Below are 18,198 nucleotides of genomic sequence, written 5' to 3' on the forward strand. Positions count from 1 at the left end.
AATAAAAGGATTGTGGATTTTCCATGACTGTGGGGCTGTCACATCAGCCTGGACTACCTAACTCCAGATTTCTCTATTTGAGAGTTTTAAAGTCACTATTGTTATGGTTTTCTATTATATGCATCCAACTCAAGGTGGTAAGAGGAGGAGCATTATTTCATTTCTGCTCTTATTAGGAAGGTTCATATGACCTTCGGTTTCACACTATATGGAGTATATGGTCACCTGTTTCTCTTTTAATACTGATCCCCCCCCTTTGATATAAAGTGGAAAATCCTCAGACTAGAATGTGTATGTATTGATTCCTATCTTAACATATTTAATCACAGAACCCTAGGAGACAACCAGCTGAGCAAAATGGCTTCAGACGTAACACTGCCAGCCTTAATTGGAGTGTAGAGTGGGGTGGGGCAGGGAAATACAGGCCAAGTGGGCAGTGCTCAGTGACAAAGTGTTGTATCATTGTAGAAAGCCAATCAACAACTAAGCATTTGTCTCCCAGAATCCTGTTCAAGGTCTACTTGAGTAAGGCAGTAATAACACATGCTAATACTGGAAGGCTAATTAAGATTCCTAAATTATAAAATCTCTTCAGAGCTACTGTGTCTCCCACTTGTGAAGTGTACAAGGACATAATTTCACTATTTTAAGATAAAAGAATTAACAATACTGTGGAAAACAATAGCTTCTCTTGCATTGTTTTGCTTTTTGTTATTGCTACTGCTACTTATTGGCATGGAATATGATCAAAATATACATAGAATAACAGACCATTGAAACTGGATACATCTTTTGTATCAGGATACTGTAGGCTACATACGGGGGAAGGGGGGAGAAGGAGGGGAAGGGAAAAAATACCCACAAATCTCAGAGCCCCCAGCTAGGGACAAGAATTGCTGATATAAATAATCAGGCACTGCCTGTTAGTCAACTTTTTATCAGCTGCATCTAGTAATAGTCAAGTATAAACCTCCTTTGAACTCATATGCACAAAAAGTCAAACCAGAGAAAATGCTTATGCTCCATGAAGCTCTCAGATATCAACTTAAAAATGCCTGCTGACAGCAGCCTGGGTTAACTCCAAGAGACTAACAATTTCTGGCACCTGGATTTCAAAAGGGAGAAGGGACATGAGAAGGAAGTCCTTCAGAACTTCAGAGAAGGAAGTCCTTCAGAACAGATTATCGCTGATATCCTTGCCGGCGAAGAGGACGGTCACTACCTCACTGTTGGTGAACTTGTGAGAGAACAGCATCTCTGACGTCCTGAGTATTGGGGGAATGCTTTATGGGGATTTGGGAAACATAAATAAAGAAAAGAGAATTTCAAAGCCTGATCAGTTTTATGGCATTATTAGACAAATACATGGGTCATAACGTATTTCCTTCTACCTCCTACATATACTATTTAATAAAAACTGTATGAGGATAGTATTTGCCCTGATACTATTCTTTCTTCACTCAACAATGTTTTCTTTTTTCTCCCTCAATAATTCTCTATATGGTGATAAAATATTTTCTCAAAATGCCTAGTATCCAAATATTTCAACATATCCAGGGGCCTGATGGAAGTTTTCATCCTGAAATCTCTTATATCTAAAGTTATATAATTCCTGCCATGATAAACAAATATAATTGTTATTTTAATGGTCATTGACAATGCAGTTACTATAGTGCCATAATTTTTAACAAATGCTTTTTCCTGGTGCATTTCAGTGACAGCTGGAAGTAATTTTTAACTAGCTAGTTGTCCGGGGCAGATACAATGGCCCTGAGGTTCAAGGTCTTACGGCTGATACCAGGTATATCTGGTGTTTTTTTTTTTTTTTTAAAGATTTTATTTATTATTTATTTGACAGACAGAAATCACAAATAGGCAGAGAGAGAGGAAGGGAAGCAGGCTTGCTGCTGAGCTGAAAGCCCGATGCAGGGCTCAATCCCAGGACCCTGGGATCATGACCTGAGCCGAAGGCAGAGGCTTTAACCCACTGAGCCACCCAGCTGTTTTTGACATTAGGATCTGTTTTTGACATTAGGATCACTACTATCTGGCTGAGCTACCAATTCCTGATTTGAGATGCCACAACACAGGTCTGTCTGTTTAGTCCTTCTGAAGGTAGGGGCAAAACTAGGTTAGGGAGATGGTATCAAGGTGAAGAGCGCAGACTGAGTTGACTTCTCTGTGTCTCTGTAATCTTCTAAAAGGCTTATAACCTCTGGGGTACCTGGATGGCTCAGTCGGTTAAGCATGTGATTCTTAGTTTTGGCTCACGGTGTGATCTCAGGGGTGTGAGATTGAACCCTGCATGGGCTCCTTGGTGGGTGTGGAGTCTGCCAAAGGTTCTTTCTCTCCCTCTACCCCTTCTCCCACTTCTCCCTTTCCAAAATAAATAAATGGGGGAGCTTTCAACCTCTACTTCTAGTTACCAGGGATCAAAGCCATTATTAGAAATGACCATTGACAGTATAGAGCCTTCACCTGGACTCTTCTCCTTTGTTTAAATTGTATTTGTTCCAAGTAGCATTTTTCTTAAACTTCAAGGCCTAATGGAATCTAGTGGAAGAAATAGAAGTGAGAGTACCTAGCTTTAGCACCCCAGTAGAACTGCATACAATGGGGAAAAGATAATTCTCCAAAGAAAAGAATGAGAAGAGTGGAGAAGGGGTGCTAAATGGCTAAGAGGCAGTAAATGTCTACCTCCTTTTTAGCTGGGGGAAAAAAAAAAAAAGCTTACTAAAAAAATTGAAGCTGAAAAAAATGGTTATCTTTATACAAAATACAAACAAAAGAAATGAAACTAAACTAAATACAAACAAAACCTGCCTCTGAGTTAAAAGCAGTGCTGTTAAATTTTAGTATCAGGACATTTCTTTCTTTTCATTTTTAATTTATTTTTTAAATTTCTTTTCAGTGTTCCAGAATTCATTGTTTATGCACCACACCCAGGGCTCCATGCAATACGTGCCCTCCTTAATACCCACCACCAGGCTCACCCAACCTCCCACCCTCCGCCCCTCCGAAACCCTCAAATTGTTTTTCAGCGTTCTCCTCTTCCAATTTCCCCCAACTCCCTTCTCCTCTCCATCTCCCCATGACATCTGTGTTATTTCTTATGCTCCAAAAATAAGTGAAACCATATGATAATTGACTCTCTCTGCTTGACTTATTTCACTCAACATAATCTCTTCCAGTCCCGTCCATGTTGCTACAACAGTTGGGTATTCGTCCTGTCTGATGGAGGCATAATACTCGATAGTATATATGGACCACACCTTCCTTATCCATTCATCTGTTGAAGGGCATCTTGGCTCTTTCCATAGTTTGGAGACTGTAGCCATTGCTGCTATGAACATTGGGGTACACATGGCCCTTCTTTTCACTACATCTGTATCTTTGGGGTAAATACCCAGTAGTGCAATTGCAGGGTCATAGGGAAGCTCTATTTTTAATTTCTTAAGGAATCTCCACACTGTTTTCCAAAGTGGCTGCACCAACTTGCATGCCCACCCTTTTTCTTTCTTTCAACTATTCTTTCTACCACGAGATTCTAAAATAAAACTCAGCAAAGAATACCAAGTAATTCTAAAGGTACTACCAGTTTGCCTGACTGGTTGGGCTCCAGTATCACTCATTGTTACTTATTTACTTAAATTTCCAAGCTATGAGGATATAGTTCTGAAGTCTGGATAAACTTTAGACTCTCTAGCTACAGAAAGATGGTGCAGTTGGGCCATGGAGTCATTTCTAAGAGATTTTTGGCATCAAACAGAAATGTGACTGGAGAGGCTTAAAGCACAAGTAAAGAACAAGTACTTAGGAAAAACATATGATAGAATCATAAAATCTTATGGTCATGACAGAGTTACATCAATTTCAAATGGCAAGTACTTGGCTTACAAAGTCATCTGATCTCACCCGATACTCAAAATATGCATCACAGATCATTCAAGATACTATCTGCTGATTAGCTGCAGAGAAAATTGCCCATTGTTCTATCCCTCCCAAGCCCATCTACTGTAACAGTGTTCTCATTATCTTTTTAAAATTTCAAACTAGATCTCTGAGACTCCTGATAGTCCTGCTCCAAAAGCACTTATTCCCCAGCCCTATCATCTGCTACAAGTCACAGTGACCTTCTTACCATTTTCTTAAACACATCTCCATCATTCACTATTTCATGACTCTGTGTATGTTGCTTCTTTTTTCTCAAATACTCTGATATTTTTACCTACTGGTGAACTTCTTTCCATCCTTCAAAATATTTTGTCCCTTTTTTTATCTTCAAGAACTTCCTGAATTCCACCAAATTGAGTTTCTTATTCTTATCATCTGAACTCCTGTAACACTTAGCGTTTCTCTCTCTAAGATAACTTTCATTGAGTTTTGGTGTTTATATATTTGTGTCCCTCATTAGGCTTCATGACACTTGAAGGTAGACTTATGTCATCATCATCTTCTTCTTTGTCGTCCTCCTCCTCTTCTTCTTCATCTTCATCTTCTTCTTCTGCTCCTCCTTCTCCTCCTCCTCTTCAAGATTTTATTTATTTTACACAGAGAGAGAGCACAAACAGAGGGAGTGGGAGAGGGAGAAGCAAGCTTCCCAGTGAGCAGGGAGCCTGATGTGGGACTCGATCCCAGGACCCAGGGATCATGAGCTGAGCCAAAAGCAGATGCTTAACAAACTGAACCACCCAGGTGCCCTGTCTTATTCTTCTTTTGATCTGCCCTATCTTAAAGACAGTCTGACCACTGTAGATTCTCAATAAATGATACTGACCGAATAAATGAATATCATCTGACTTTCGTAGCCATTCTGCCATAAGCCCTGAGAAAGGACGGGTCTTTGATTCGATGTTACATTTCTCTTCCAATTGAAAAATACATATTTTAAGATTCATGTGTATAGTATATGAACTACCTTCACTTGAAATATTAAATAGGAGTTTATAGTTTTGCTTGATTCAGCTTGCTTTAGCTTTATTCATATATTGGTTTTTGTAAATGTAAATTAAAGTGTTATGCTATTTAGGGAAGCTGAGATTAATCAAAACCCCTGTGCTTTAAATGGAATATCCATATTTATTACTTGAATTATATATAATTCTGTTTATTTTAACAACATTTTTCTGCATACAGCTTTGAATCTCATGGAGTAGATGTCCATTTTCAACCCCAACTCATCATATAGTATTCACAGGAGTGTTTTGCTTAAAAATGCACAAAGGTATCTTATTAAATAATGTCACAAACATGAAGTTCATTATTATGCAAATGCCATCCTTGGAACAGATTTGTTAATTGCAACTCATTTGCATAATTAATGAACTCCCAAATGAATTATGCCTTTACAGATTTGTGCAGCATTGTTTTAAAATAAATTATAAAATACATGTCAAAGGAAGAGTGCTTTCTGGGTTCCCACAGCATTGTTTGAAAATTAATTACCAAATGCTTGTCAAATTAAAATGAGTTTGTAGTTTTTACAATGTTATTTTAAAATTAATCACAAAATAAAATGTCACTGCATTAAAGTAAACAACTTGTTATTTTCTCTAAAAGAACCACAGAAAATAACGTTTTAACTTCAATTACATTGTTTGGTATAGTGATTCCAGTGTTTTATGCATTTCGTTTTTACACTGTGACTTAACAAAGTTGTTAGCATGTTAATGTTTTGGTAAATTGAGATTTAATTTAATTTTATTATGTAGCTTATTTTATAAAGTTGATGATTAATGCATTGAATATGAACCCAGTATGGGTTTGTTCATGATAAATTGGGAGTTTAAAAAACATTCAAGGTCACTTGAATCTGTTGTACGAACAGTATTCTTGAGAGCTTGTTTGGAGGTTCTAGCAGGGGAGCGCAGCTACTCGTATACCCTTGACCGAAGAACGGTCCTCTCCTCTATCGGGGAAGGTCGTCCTCTTCGACCGAGCGCGCAGCTTCGGGAGGGACGCACATGGAGCGGTGAGGGAGGAAGGGGACACCCGCCTAGCCAGCCAGATCAGCCGAATCAGCCCTGGCGATCAATGGGGTGACAGATGTCGCAGCCAGATCGCCCTCACATCCCGAACAGTATTCTTAAGATTTGTTTTATTGAAATTTTGACTGCTGCCAGTTAAAATGATTAAAGGCATACAGCAGTGCTATCTTTCTACATATTCTGACATAAACAGTAGCATAATTCCTTTCTTCGGTACACTGAAATCTTCCAGTCCCCCATGCTACTTGTTTCACTCTGTGGAAATTGTCTGCTGTTGCCCAGAAGCCCTAGTTATACCCCCAGTCCTCTCCAGTCCACATGGAACCCCCACTATCCAAATGCTGGATGGAAAATGCCAGTGTACTTAAACAATGATTTGACCAAAATGATTTTCCCAAAACAAAAGATTTGGTAAACAGTTTTCAGGAATTAAGGTTGCCAACCAAATACCCTTCAAAATATTAAAATACAAGAATAATAATAATAATAATAATAATCCCTGCATAGGGGTATAATGCCTAATAATGAAACAGTCACTTCAGAATAATTTTGTCTTGCTTTCTTTTTTTTTTTTTAAATAATAATACCCTCCCTTTGCTCATCTCTTCTTCTCCTTATTTCCCAAAGCAGACCAGTTGTCTGTGGTTTACATTCTATCTTGTCAGTTCTTGACCACTGAATGTTAATCTATGGGGGAAGGCCTTTGTTTGATATGATTGCAACTATGCAAATCGATACCAACTAGACAATAATTCTTAAGTTAGATGATAAGCCATTTTCTTTCTGTTTTTGTTTTGTTCTGTATATAGCTGCTTTTCTAAACTCCTATGAACTATTCCAGTTTCCTTTGTGTAAACTGATGAACACAGTAGTCCATTTTGAAGAGGAAACATTTCTTCTAATTTATAACTGGTGTGTGAATAAGAACTCATTAGCTCATGTAGATTAAAGAACTTAAGCTTCTGCCATTTCCTATTCAATTCTGGCACAGATATTACTCAAACACTTAAAACATGTATTTTTTTTTTACAATCAAATCAAATATAACTGCTGTTGTCAGAGCTCTGATGCTAGACATGTTCCTTTGTTTAAATCCCTCAGGAGAGTTTTACTTGACATCCTTTTTGAAATTCTATATCATTATGCTTACAAGTACAAGACAACAAAACATCTAACAGACAAACTATCTCATAACTAACATTTTTAGTGAAACAATAACCACATACTGAGAGCATAAGTGAATTTGTACAGATGCAGGATTTTTGAATTAATTGAATTAAATTAATTTACATTGAACTAAAGCAAAAGTGTTCTAGGAAAGAATATGATCCACAATTTATGTTCTTCAATGAACTGTAGTCTGGGAAGCAGTTGTAGATATTCCAGTCTTTGGAAAATTTCATATTGATGAGAATAAGAGTAAACAAAGACATAATTTTGTTGACTGAATGTCAACTTTTTGTGAAATTCTATGAAGATCACTGATCTTCTATTAATCTAATCTTCATTTTATAAAAATGCATTCAGTTAGGCTTGAATTTAGGCTTTGTAGACTGCATTTATTTCTGTATTTTATTATACAAATTCAGAATTTTAGGCTGAATTCATTTCTGCATTTCATTATACAAATTCTAGAAACATGGATAGGATTGCTATCCTGTGAAATAAATCAGAATTCAAGCTTTTTTAAAATTAAAACCATAGCTTTTTAGCTGAGTTGGGATGTCAATTTATACAGAATGTCATATACATCAGTTATCAGAGTTGGAGGAGACAGTAGGGTTTTTCTTTTAAGTTCTCCTGGAGGCCTTTCCAAATCCTCCCAAAGGGGCCCTATTGGTTTTTTCAGGAGGTTTTGCCAAGCAGATTTATGGTCCAGATCAGGATGAGAGCCCATGAAAACTAAATCTCCCTTTCCTTTATTTCCATGAGTCTACCACGGAGAAGTAGGTTCAGTAGTGCTTTGTTAATCAATGTTATCCTTGAGACTGCAATGTTTAGAATGTTAATTTTCTACAAATTTTGTTCTATTTATCCGAAATCTACTCCTCTCGTATCCTTTCCTTGATGGCATTTCCAGGCATAAAATATATGCTATTCCAGGATTCCTGGGTGGGTCATTTGTTAAGCATGTGCCTTCAGTTCAGGTCATGATCCCAGGATCCTGGGACCAAGTCCTGCATCTGGCTGCTTGCTCAGCAGGGAGCCTGCTTCTACCTCTGCCTGCAACTCCTCTTGTTTGTGCACTCTCTCTCTCTGACAAATAAATAAATAAAATCTTTGAGAGGCAAACTGAGGGTTTGGAGGGGGGATGGGGTGAGCCTGGTGGTAGTTATTGTGGATGGTACGTATTGCATGAAGCACTGGGTGTGGTGCATAAACAATGAATTTTGGAACACTGAAAAAAATACTATTCTAAATTTGTAAGTTGTATATATATTTCAAGCTACAATTAGGAAATTTACATTTCTTCCCAAACAAGTGGTAAGTTATTTTTGCATTATCACTGGGCATCGTTGGTCATTTCCTTCATAAGTAATTTTAGAAAATAAATCATCTAATTTGTAAAGAACAGAAATAATTCTCCCATACAATCTTAATACAATATTGCATATATTTAAATAGCTAGAAACCTTAGTCTCTTTGAGAGAAAATTTTAAATATTGCTCAGTATTATGTGGGTAAAATAACCGAATTGTATTTTCACTTTTTCAATTACATGTTTAGTCTATATAGATACATAGTTAGAAGGAATAATAAGCATTCCATGGCTTTAGAAATTCATTTTATTTGTTTATTCTCTTATTTTTATGTGTACTCCTTTCTGAATCTTAACTTGTGACTGAATGAGCCACAGACTTACTGAATATTCATGCATAGCATTTGAGATCTTTCTTCCCTAGAGTTTAAGCTGAAAGACATTGTTGATATATGTCCACTGTGACATATGACACACTTTTGCAGTTATTTTTAATTAGATATAAAATATTAATCCATTTGAGTTTGTGTATAGAATGTATTTGGAGGAGGAGGAGACTTGAAGGCATATTGTGACAGAATTTTAATTTATTTTAAAGAGAAGTTACATTAACTCAAAGGCCAAAAAAGGTCTGTCTCTAATGGCCCCCTTTGTGATCTAAAGGAGGGAATTCCCCATAACTACAACATACAGAGAAGACTAAAATCCCTTTCTGGTTTGGTTCCTCATACTAACCCCAAATAGATAAAACAACTTGTTTTCTCCTGGGATTAAAAAGCAAGAAGCTGAACATATGACTCTTCTTCAAATCATACACTTGTGCTACTAGGGATATCACTTAGTGCCAAGTTTCAGTGAAGAGAATGTAAAGCATCTAAAGAAATTATGATTGTGGCTGGACCCCTGTCATGCAATTTCAGGTTTCCTTCTGAAAAGAGGTCTAATGCCTGGAATTTAAAGAATTTGCTAAGGCTTCTCTGATGAGACTATTAGATGACTATTTTTAAGGAAAAAGAGTGACTTCCAGTAAATGGTATTTTAGAGATGTGATTATTTAGGATTCCGGCTGGTCAATCCCTCTGACTTCTTAAATCATCGAGTAGCATCAAGAACTTCCATTAACTTGGGCTACGCATATACTGTGAAGACTCTGTGTTCTTGAGTTTGTCAGTGAGCGCTAATCCATACATTCTGATGCTTAAATGTTTTTTAATTTCTTCAGTTTGGTTCTATCAGCTAACACAGTGGGGAGTGGGGAGAAGCAGATGACAACTGACATGGGCAATTCTCATTTGATAAGTTCAATGATGATGGTGTGTGGAAAGGCTGCTAGTACAGCCTGGAGAGAAGTGGGTCAGACAAGCCCAGAAAGTGCCCACTTTCCCATCTTCATCTACTTAACTCCTATTCATTACTGAGATTTCAACTTCTATGTAACTTTCCAGGGAGGCGCAGACCACAGGCCCAGCAGTTACGTAGTGAGTATCTGCTGAGTACATGGAAGAGCTGTGACTCATGCTGTCCTTTGGGGCTGCACTCTCAAGAAGAGAACCCTGTGAAGAGCTTTTGCCCTCTAACTGAAAAATGTACCAAGACTGGAGATTTTGGTTTTATTTTTTTGTTGCTGTTGCTCCACACTGCGGAGAGATGTGAGTGGCAAATGAGAGCTACAACCTTTGGTGAAGTTCTGCCTATCAGAGGAATATATCAGGTCATATTGTATAAAAATAAGGATTTCTTTGAAAAAGATGGATGGTACTTTGATAGGAATTGCATTAAATGTGTAGATTGCTTTAGGTAGCATAGACATTTTCACAATATTTATTCTTCCAATCCAGGAGCATGGAACATTTTTCCATTTCTTTGTGTCTTCCTCAATTTCTTTCATGAGTACTTTATAGTTTTCTGAGTATAGGTTCTGAGTCTCTTTGGTTAGGTTTATTCCTAGGTATCTTATGGTTTTGGGTGCAATTGTAAATGGGATTGACTCCTAATTTCTCTTTCTTCTGTCTTGCTGTTGGTCCATCAACAGATGAATGGATCAAGAAGATGTGGTATATATACACAGTGGAATACTATGCAGCCATCAAAAGAAATGAAATCTTGCCATTTGTGACAACATGGATGGAACTAGAGCGTATCATGCTTAGCGAAATAAGTCAAGCAGAGAAAGACAACTATCCTATGATCTCCCTGATATGAGGAAGTGGTGATGCAACATGGGGGCTTAAGTGGGTATGAGAAGAATAAATGAAAGAAGATGGGATTGGGAGGGAAACAAACCATAAGTGACTCTTAATCTCACAAAAAAAACTGAGGGTTGCTGGGGGGAGGGGGGTTGGGAGAAGGGGGTGGGATTATGGACATTGGGGAGGGTATGTGCTTTGGTGAGTGCTGTGAAGTGTGTAAACCTGGTGATTCACAGACCTGTACCCCTGGGGATAAAAATATATGTTTATAAAAAATTAAAAATTATAAAAAAACCAATAAAATGATATAACTAAGAAAAAAAATAAGGATTTCAATTTCTTTTATATTTAGATATGCCATTCTACGATTGTTTCAATACGTAAACATAGTAAGGCTAAGAAGAATTTGGAAGCATATGCCAGCATAGTGTTTTTACCGGTGTTTTGAGGAGTATGGCTATTTTGTATAACCAACATAGCACAGTAGTTAAAAGCATGGGTACAGAAATATGATATGACTTACTTTTTGATGACTTCAGATCCTTTCCTGTGGCCAGATTCTTTCTCTGTAAAATGAGCATAATAATGTTACCAAATAGAGTTATTGTAATTGAGATAAGGTATGCAAAGCACTAAGTACTTATTTTTAAGAACAGGAGATAGATTTTTAGCTATTCTTTGCTTTATGAAATGGCAATTATGGTTTCCTTCTCGTGTAGATTCGACTGAAAGCTAATAGTGTATATAATTCTGCACTGACTTGATTTTATGAAAGGAGAAAGAATTTCAGCATTTAATTGGGTGGCTGGAGTGGGAATGATGACCAAATAGAGTACAAACCAAGTCAGGAATGTAATGTATAGAGAATCTCCATTAAAATTCCCATTCAGGGAATCTCTAAACCATAAAGCATACAGGATCACTTCAGGGTTTAATCAGTGGAGAATTTGGGCTGACTTGTCTTTAACGAACTAGTGTAACATTCTCTAATATTGTTCCCACATTTACCTATGATGCAGGGTGCTGGGCTACTGCTCCAGTCTTGGCACATTTTTCTAGTTAAAGGGCAAAAGCTCTTCACAAGGTTTTCTTCACAAGGTTTTCTTCACGAGAGTGCTGTCCTTTGGGACAGCATGTGAGTGCATGTGGTCTGCACCTCCCTGGAAAGTTACACAGAAGATGAAATCTCAGTAATGAATAGGAGTTAAGTAGATGAAGATGGGAAGGGTGTAGGAGAAGGACAGGGACCATACTGAGAAAACTGGACATCTGAAGACATTTCAAAGACATAAAATTTGCTATGATATAACTATCGTTTAGAATAAATCTGATATGCTTGTAAATAAAATATTTAGCCAAGAAAAAATTGGAAAGATGATGATGACAATAATAGCTCATATTCATCTGGAACCTACTATAGTAGGCGCACTGTTTTTTAGCATATTGCAAATTATCATTTCATATAATATTCATAACACTCCTAAGAGAGAAATATAATTAGTAGCCCTATTTTACAGACAAAGTAGTTTGGTCATCGTCACAGAGTGAGTAAGTGGCAGAACTTTGAACCCAGCATTTTTATTCCCAGAGCCCAAGTGACTTCTGCTGCCTTCAGATTATGATGGGCCGGGCATAATTAGAATTTTAGTCTTTATCCTGTAGGCCAGGATTCTCCGTGTATGCGCCCCATCCCAGACCTACTGAATCAGAAACTCTGGGGCAGGTCCAGCAATCCATGATTCCATAAACCCTGCAGGTGAATCTGATGCTCAAGTTTAAGTTTAAGAACATTTGATAGAGGTAATAAGAAATTCTGAAACATTTTTAAGCAAAGAAGTCATGATGTTTCCTGAAAGATGGTCATTCTCTTATCTACATAAAGGAAAAGTAATGGGGTTAGGTCTGATGGTTCTCTCTGGCGTGAAAAAAGAACCAAGGTTTCTCATTTTCCCCTCTGTACCTATAAAGGGCGATACCTATTCTGTTTCACTTAACACAGAATGAAGTTAAAAATAAATGCTACTAAAAGTGGCAAGACTATAGTCTTGAGTAATGCAGCCTTCTATTAGGGGACTTTGAGCTGACTGCTGAATTGAAAGAATGAAAATATCCTTTGTGATCTTATTGCAAGAAAAATGCCACTAATGAGATAGTTGTGACTTAGATAAATTTTAGTCTATTAGACTTGTTTAGTTTTATGAGCAAAAAGAGTGCACATAGAATGATTATGATTTTTTCTCATTCCCGGACCAAAGGATATTTTTCACTAGAAATAGCTATAGTAATAAAAATTAGACATATATTTTTCCAAAATATATTCCATGGTTTTAAGAGTTACATAGAATTTTCACTCCTCTAGAAGGGGCCCAAATCTTAATATGAATAAAAATCCAATAACTCTAGCCTTTAGAAAGTCACATTCCATATGAACTGTAGAACAGAATGGTAATTTTCAATTTGACATTATTTTGTTTCTTTCAACTAAATTATATCCTTTTCATTAACTTATAGTGAAGTTTTCTTCCCCTACCTGTTTTTATATTTTAATGCTCTTTAATCTGGCTTTCAAGGATTATATCTAGGGTACTATGATTTATTTATGAAACATTAATTAATCTAGAAACTAGAAATTGTGAAAATCTTTTCAAAAAACATCCATTTAAAAGTTGATTAAAAAATCACCAATATGAAAATGACTAATAATGTCTGTTCTCTTGAGGACAGAAGCTAATAAATACTTGAAAATTTAACAGAGCAAATGACGAGTGTTCCCGTTAGCTTGACTTTGAAATAATCTTAAGTATAAAAAAAGGACTTACGCTGATGCCTGCCCCCCTCCAAATTACTATAAATTAGGGTAGGTTAAGAAAAAGAGATTTCCTACATATCATATGGCCAGGATTTGACATGTTTTGATTTATTTTTAATTTATGGAAGAAAATGTAGGCTTTCAAATACATGCATACAATTTTATATTAACATGCTATGGTATTTATTATGTTATAAGTCAAAAACCTCTTTAAGCCAACTTAATTTAATGAACAAGATATTCATTCTCATTAGCTGAAGAATACAGGGAGAAGAGACCCCTCAAGGGAACTAACCCCTTGCTTCCTTCTTCCTGGAACATTTCCCTTCTCTCTCCTCCTCTTACTTTCCTTACTTCTGACTAGCTCTTCATGACTCAACCCTAACACCATTGCCCCTTTTCCATACAACCAGGTTAGATTTCTGTAAGCTCTCATATTTCTCTGTACTTCTTTGATGCATGTATAGCAATTGTAATAAAAATAGTAAACATCAGTCTTCTCCAAAAGTGTCATCTCCTCTAAAAATTTAATTCCACTAGGACCGGAGGTATTTGTGACTTATTCCCCATTGTATCTTCAGCAAGTAGCAGAAGAAAGGAAGGAAGGCTCCTGTAGGGTAAGGCTCCAACAGCAAAAAGAGAAATGAAGACCAGTGTTCTAAACTAAGCCTTCATATGATTAAGTATCACTGCATTTAGCTACATGAGCTCAAAGCACTCTAGCTTAACCAACACCTCCATGCTTTGGTGAATTATCATATGCTTATTAATAATGAGTGGAAGGAGACAAAGTTATCTGTCATGATTCAAACTGACTAAAATATAACTTGGCGATCACAGGAATAAAGAAATGCTGAGGAAGGACACGCTGGGTATACTGACTCAGGAGAACCATAAAAAAAATCATTTGGCTGAGGGGGAAATGGCATAATTGATCTACACAATTAATGATCAAATATTTCCAAGTAGAGACCACTCTGATCTGACGTATGGCTCCTAAAGGGAGTATGCCGAAGAAAAAGTAAAATGAGGATCATGAAGGATATGCCTACACACGTGAGCCTGTTGCCCACAGGTGTGCACCCTGCTTTCTATTTCCCACAGCTAAGAAATCAGCTCCTGAAAGCAGTTGTTAAAAGAGTCAACTTGGGGCTCCTGAGTGGCTCAGTGGGTTAAAGCCTTTGCCTTGGTTGAGGTCATGATCTCAGAGTCTGGGATCGAGCCCCGAATCAGGCTCTCTGCTTGGCAGGGAGCCTGCTTCCCTTCCTCTCTCTTTGCCTGACTTTCTGCCTACTTGTGATCTCTGTCTGTCAAATAAATAAAATGAAAATCTTAAAAAAAAAAAAAAAAGCCAACCTTTCACTCAGACTCTCTAGAAATCATCTTCTACTTCTAATTCATTCAACCACATGCAACAAGTATTTCCGTAGAACCTACTATTTACCAGCGGTGTTCTAAATGCTCAGGATACTTCAGCAACAAAAGAAGAAGCAGCAGATATGAAACACCACTGTGGGCTGACAGTAGCTACTAAATATAGAATAAAGACTAAAGGATGGTAAGTACTAAAATTTATAAAATGTGATCCCTATTCTTGAAATGTTCATAATCTTGAGCGAGGGAGGTTGATACACATGAAAATGGTGACCTACCATATGAATAGCACATGTGGCCTGGTGTGGTGACTCAAACACTTTAGATGTTGAATACATGGGATTATGTCAGTCAAGAGACCACTTTGAACTTAGGGGTGATGGAAAGCTTCATGAGGAATTGTCTTGAGTTGGCCTCCCAGCCAAGTTTAGAAAAGCAGACAAGGGGAGAAAAGGGAAAGGTGAATGCTCTCCAGAATCTCATGTACAGAAACTGTCTTGAAAACCATGTACTGTCTACACAGATCAACTGAGCACCTGCTATGAGCTGGCTATTATAATACGCTTGGCAGAGTGTACAGTAAAAGTAAAATTTCACCCTCAGAAATTTATGGACTAGTGAGGAAGTAGTAAAAATGTGCATTAGTCACTAAAATACAAAGTAGAAAGTTCTAAGAGTCATAAATAAGAAAGGTGCTGGTAAAGTTGTATGACATTTTAGAGGAGGGAGATATTCACTGACAGCTGGTTATCAGAGAAGGCCTCATGGTAAACAGACGGCCTTCAGTGGGACCTTATGAAATATGAATGCATGAAGGAGAAAGAGATGTAATGGCAGATTTGGGCAAGAAGTCTGATAACCAAGTGAGAGAGTTTAGAAAGTGGGAGGGTCATTTGAAGGCTTATTGCAATAGTCAAGGTAGGGTAGTCTAGGTAAAGACATGGATATTTATTAATTGGCTTTAAAATTATAACTGGCCACATCTACCTTCCAGCACCTCTACCATCTCTTATAAATTATTTTTATGTTATTTGAACCACCAAACCATAATATAACATGAGGTTTTCCTCACTACTTAACATTAAGCATTTACCTCCTATTAGTTTTCCTGCTTTAGTTTTTGAATCTTCAGATACTTTCAGTCCACATTTCATCATCAGAATTGATTAATCTTCACAATGTTTCACATTATTTTTATTATTACAACCTGATTTTTACATGCATTTCCTTAAATAGTGGTCAACACTTTTTTTTTAAAATCTATTTTATCTTGTTTGCTGAGTTCTCTGCATGAGCTATCTTCCCTGTCCCACTGACTTAGTATGTTATGTATTTCTATATTTCTAAGGATTTATTTTATAACTGTAGTGTATGTGGTGAGTTATTACATTAATATTATTAAAATAGACAAACCTAAAATGTAAAACTCTGCTAGAATTGTATTCCAACTATCTTATGTTCTTTCTCAGACAGTGGGACTAAAGAGAATTGTATGAAATACCTGATTTTTTTTCTGAGGTCAACTTCAGGAAGTTAAGGATGTACTTGAAATAGTATAGTTTTCCACACATATTTTCTCTATGAAAAGGTCTGGATGTGTGCTACATGAATAGTGGTAGGAGGATGGCCTTGGGCATGTGTGAAGGCAGTGATTTCTTGGCAGTGCACTAAAGCTTTTACTAGTCTCAATAAATTATGTCCCGATCTGTTTATGTCCACAGTGGTAGGATATCTGATCCATAGAGCCAAAGGAAGAGGGCTTGAGTATGGGCTGAGTGGAGGTTTGGAGGGGGGAGAGGAGCTTACTACCTGTGTCCCCTCTGCCTCCTCAAGGGACCCGACTATGCACAAGAGCCCTAGAAAAGCTAAGAGAAGAATGAGTGGAGGAAAGCGTAGGTTTCTGTCTATGTATTGTTTAATTTAAAAAAATATGTTGATTATCTACTAGGTGCTGGGGATGCAGTAGGAGTTAAACTTCTGCCATGAACTTTGACTGCTTTTAGTTTATAATTTAGTGGGGGTGACAAACATGAAATGCATCATTATGAGTTATCACATCATTACAGTTATGATAAATGCTTCAAGGTGAAAATGCAGAGTGCTCTGAAGGATGGCTAGAGTGTTGCACTGTGGAAGCACCCATCCCCAGAACAGAAGTAAAGAGAGCTAATTGTGCTTGAAGCATAACACTAACTACAAGAATAAATTATAAAATTCTCCGTTCTTGGGGCAATGGTGGTATAGATGATATCACAACGGCAAGGCATTTAGAAAACTTTAGCCTCATGATAAATTATGCATAACATTTTGTTATTGCAAAAATGACAAGGAATCCCTGGAACCCCCCTCCATTTTTTAATAATAATACATATTCCTCATAAAAACAAGGAAATCTCAACTGAAATCTTATGCACCTGTGTGGCTAGTCAATTATTCACAAATCATCATGGATCTGATATATATTTTTTCTACCTAATTCTGTTAGACAGTCAATTTGTAATGCTAAACAAAATGTGCATAGGAAACTTAAATATAGCATTTCAGATATTCTCTGAACATTCATTTATTTGTTTACTGTGAGATATTTACCAAAATCAGATGTGCACACCCATCATCTGAGCACATGTCCATCTGTCATCTGAAACTGCCAATAAATATATTGCTTAAATAGTAACAGTTAAGAATAGAGACTCTCATAATGAGAGAACTAAGAGTAGATCATATAAATGATCACAGAGCCACATAAAGATAACCACCAGACAAGCCACAAAACGATAGAATAACATAAGCTGTCCTTGACAATTCCTTCATGTGTTCCATTTCTAAGGATTCCTGAGGTAACTTTTATTGTATAAATTATTTTCAAATAAATGAGAAAAGGAGGAGTTAGTAAATGTAACTCAATGGCAGTAACTGAATCCTAGAGATTAAAACCCAGACTTTATGAGTCCCTCTCTCTCACCTCTTGAAAGTGTAGGCTACTTTTGTCTTTATGCAACATATTCATTAAGATTCTTTAGTTGCATTTACTAAAAATTTGAACCTGGATATATCACTCTTGCTGGCATTTTTGAATTCCAAGCATCTCTAGCTGATAGTCCTTTCCTGGGATATAGTGTGCTTGTGACTTAGAAAAGAAACTCTTCTTATCTGAATGAAGTTCTCTGAGATAAGTGTAGAAGGAACAGATTTTGAAACTTCCCTGTTCTTACTAAACCTGCCATTACAATCAGAAAATGAAAAAAAAAAAAAAAAAAAAAAAAAAAAAAAGAAGGAGCAAGAAACCCTTTCTCAAAAGTATCTGCTATCCAGGAAATCTCCAGACAGAAGTAAATGTGCTCCTGGCTTTGCATTGTAAGA

General features: G+C 36.9%; 2 long non-coding RNA genes across 3 annotated transcripts in view; one reads left to right on the forward strand and one right to left on the reverse strand.

Annotated features, from left to right (window-relative positions):
* Positions 1-1,336, forward strand: part of LOC131827025 (uncharacterized) — a 68,881-nt gene extending 67,545 nt beyond the window's left edge. For both annotated transcript variants that reach the window (XR_009351859.1, XR_009351858.1), the window contains one exon: positions 1,120-1,336. This is a non-coding gene — a long non-coding RNA (uncharacterized LOC131827025). The remainder of the gene's footprint in view (positions 1-1,119) is intronic.
* Positions 1,158-18,198, reverse strand: part of LOC131827024 (uncharacterized) — a 248,592-nt gene continuing 231,551 nt past the window's right edge. Inside the window, exons 7-9 of the long non-coding RNA XR_009351857.1 lie at positions 11,664-11,815; positions 11,179-11,221; positions 1,158-1,283 (exon numbers count right to left, since the gene is read on the reverse strand). This is a non-coding gene — a long non-coding RNA (uncharacterized LOC131827024). The remainder of the gene's footprint in view (positions 1,284-11,178; positions 11,222-11,663; positions 11,816-18,198) is intronic.

Source organism: Mustela lutreola, chromosome 3 (genome assembly GCF_030435805.1).
Source record: "Mustela lutreola isolate mMusLut2 chromosome 3, mMusLut2.pri, whole genome shotgun sequence".
NCBI lineage: Eukaryota > Metazoa > Chordata > Mammalia > Carnivora > Mustelidae > Mustela > Mustela lutreola.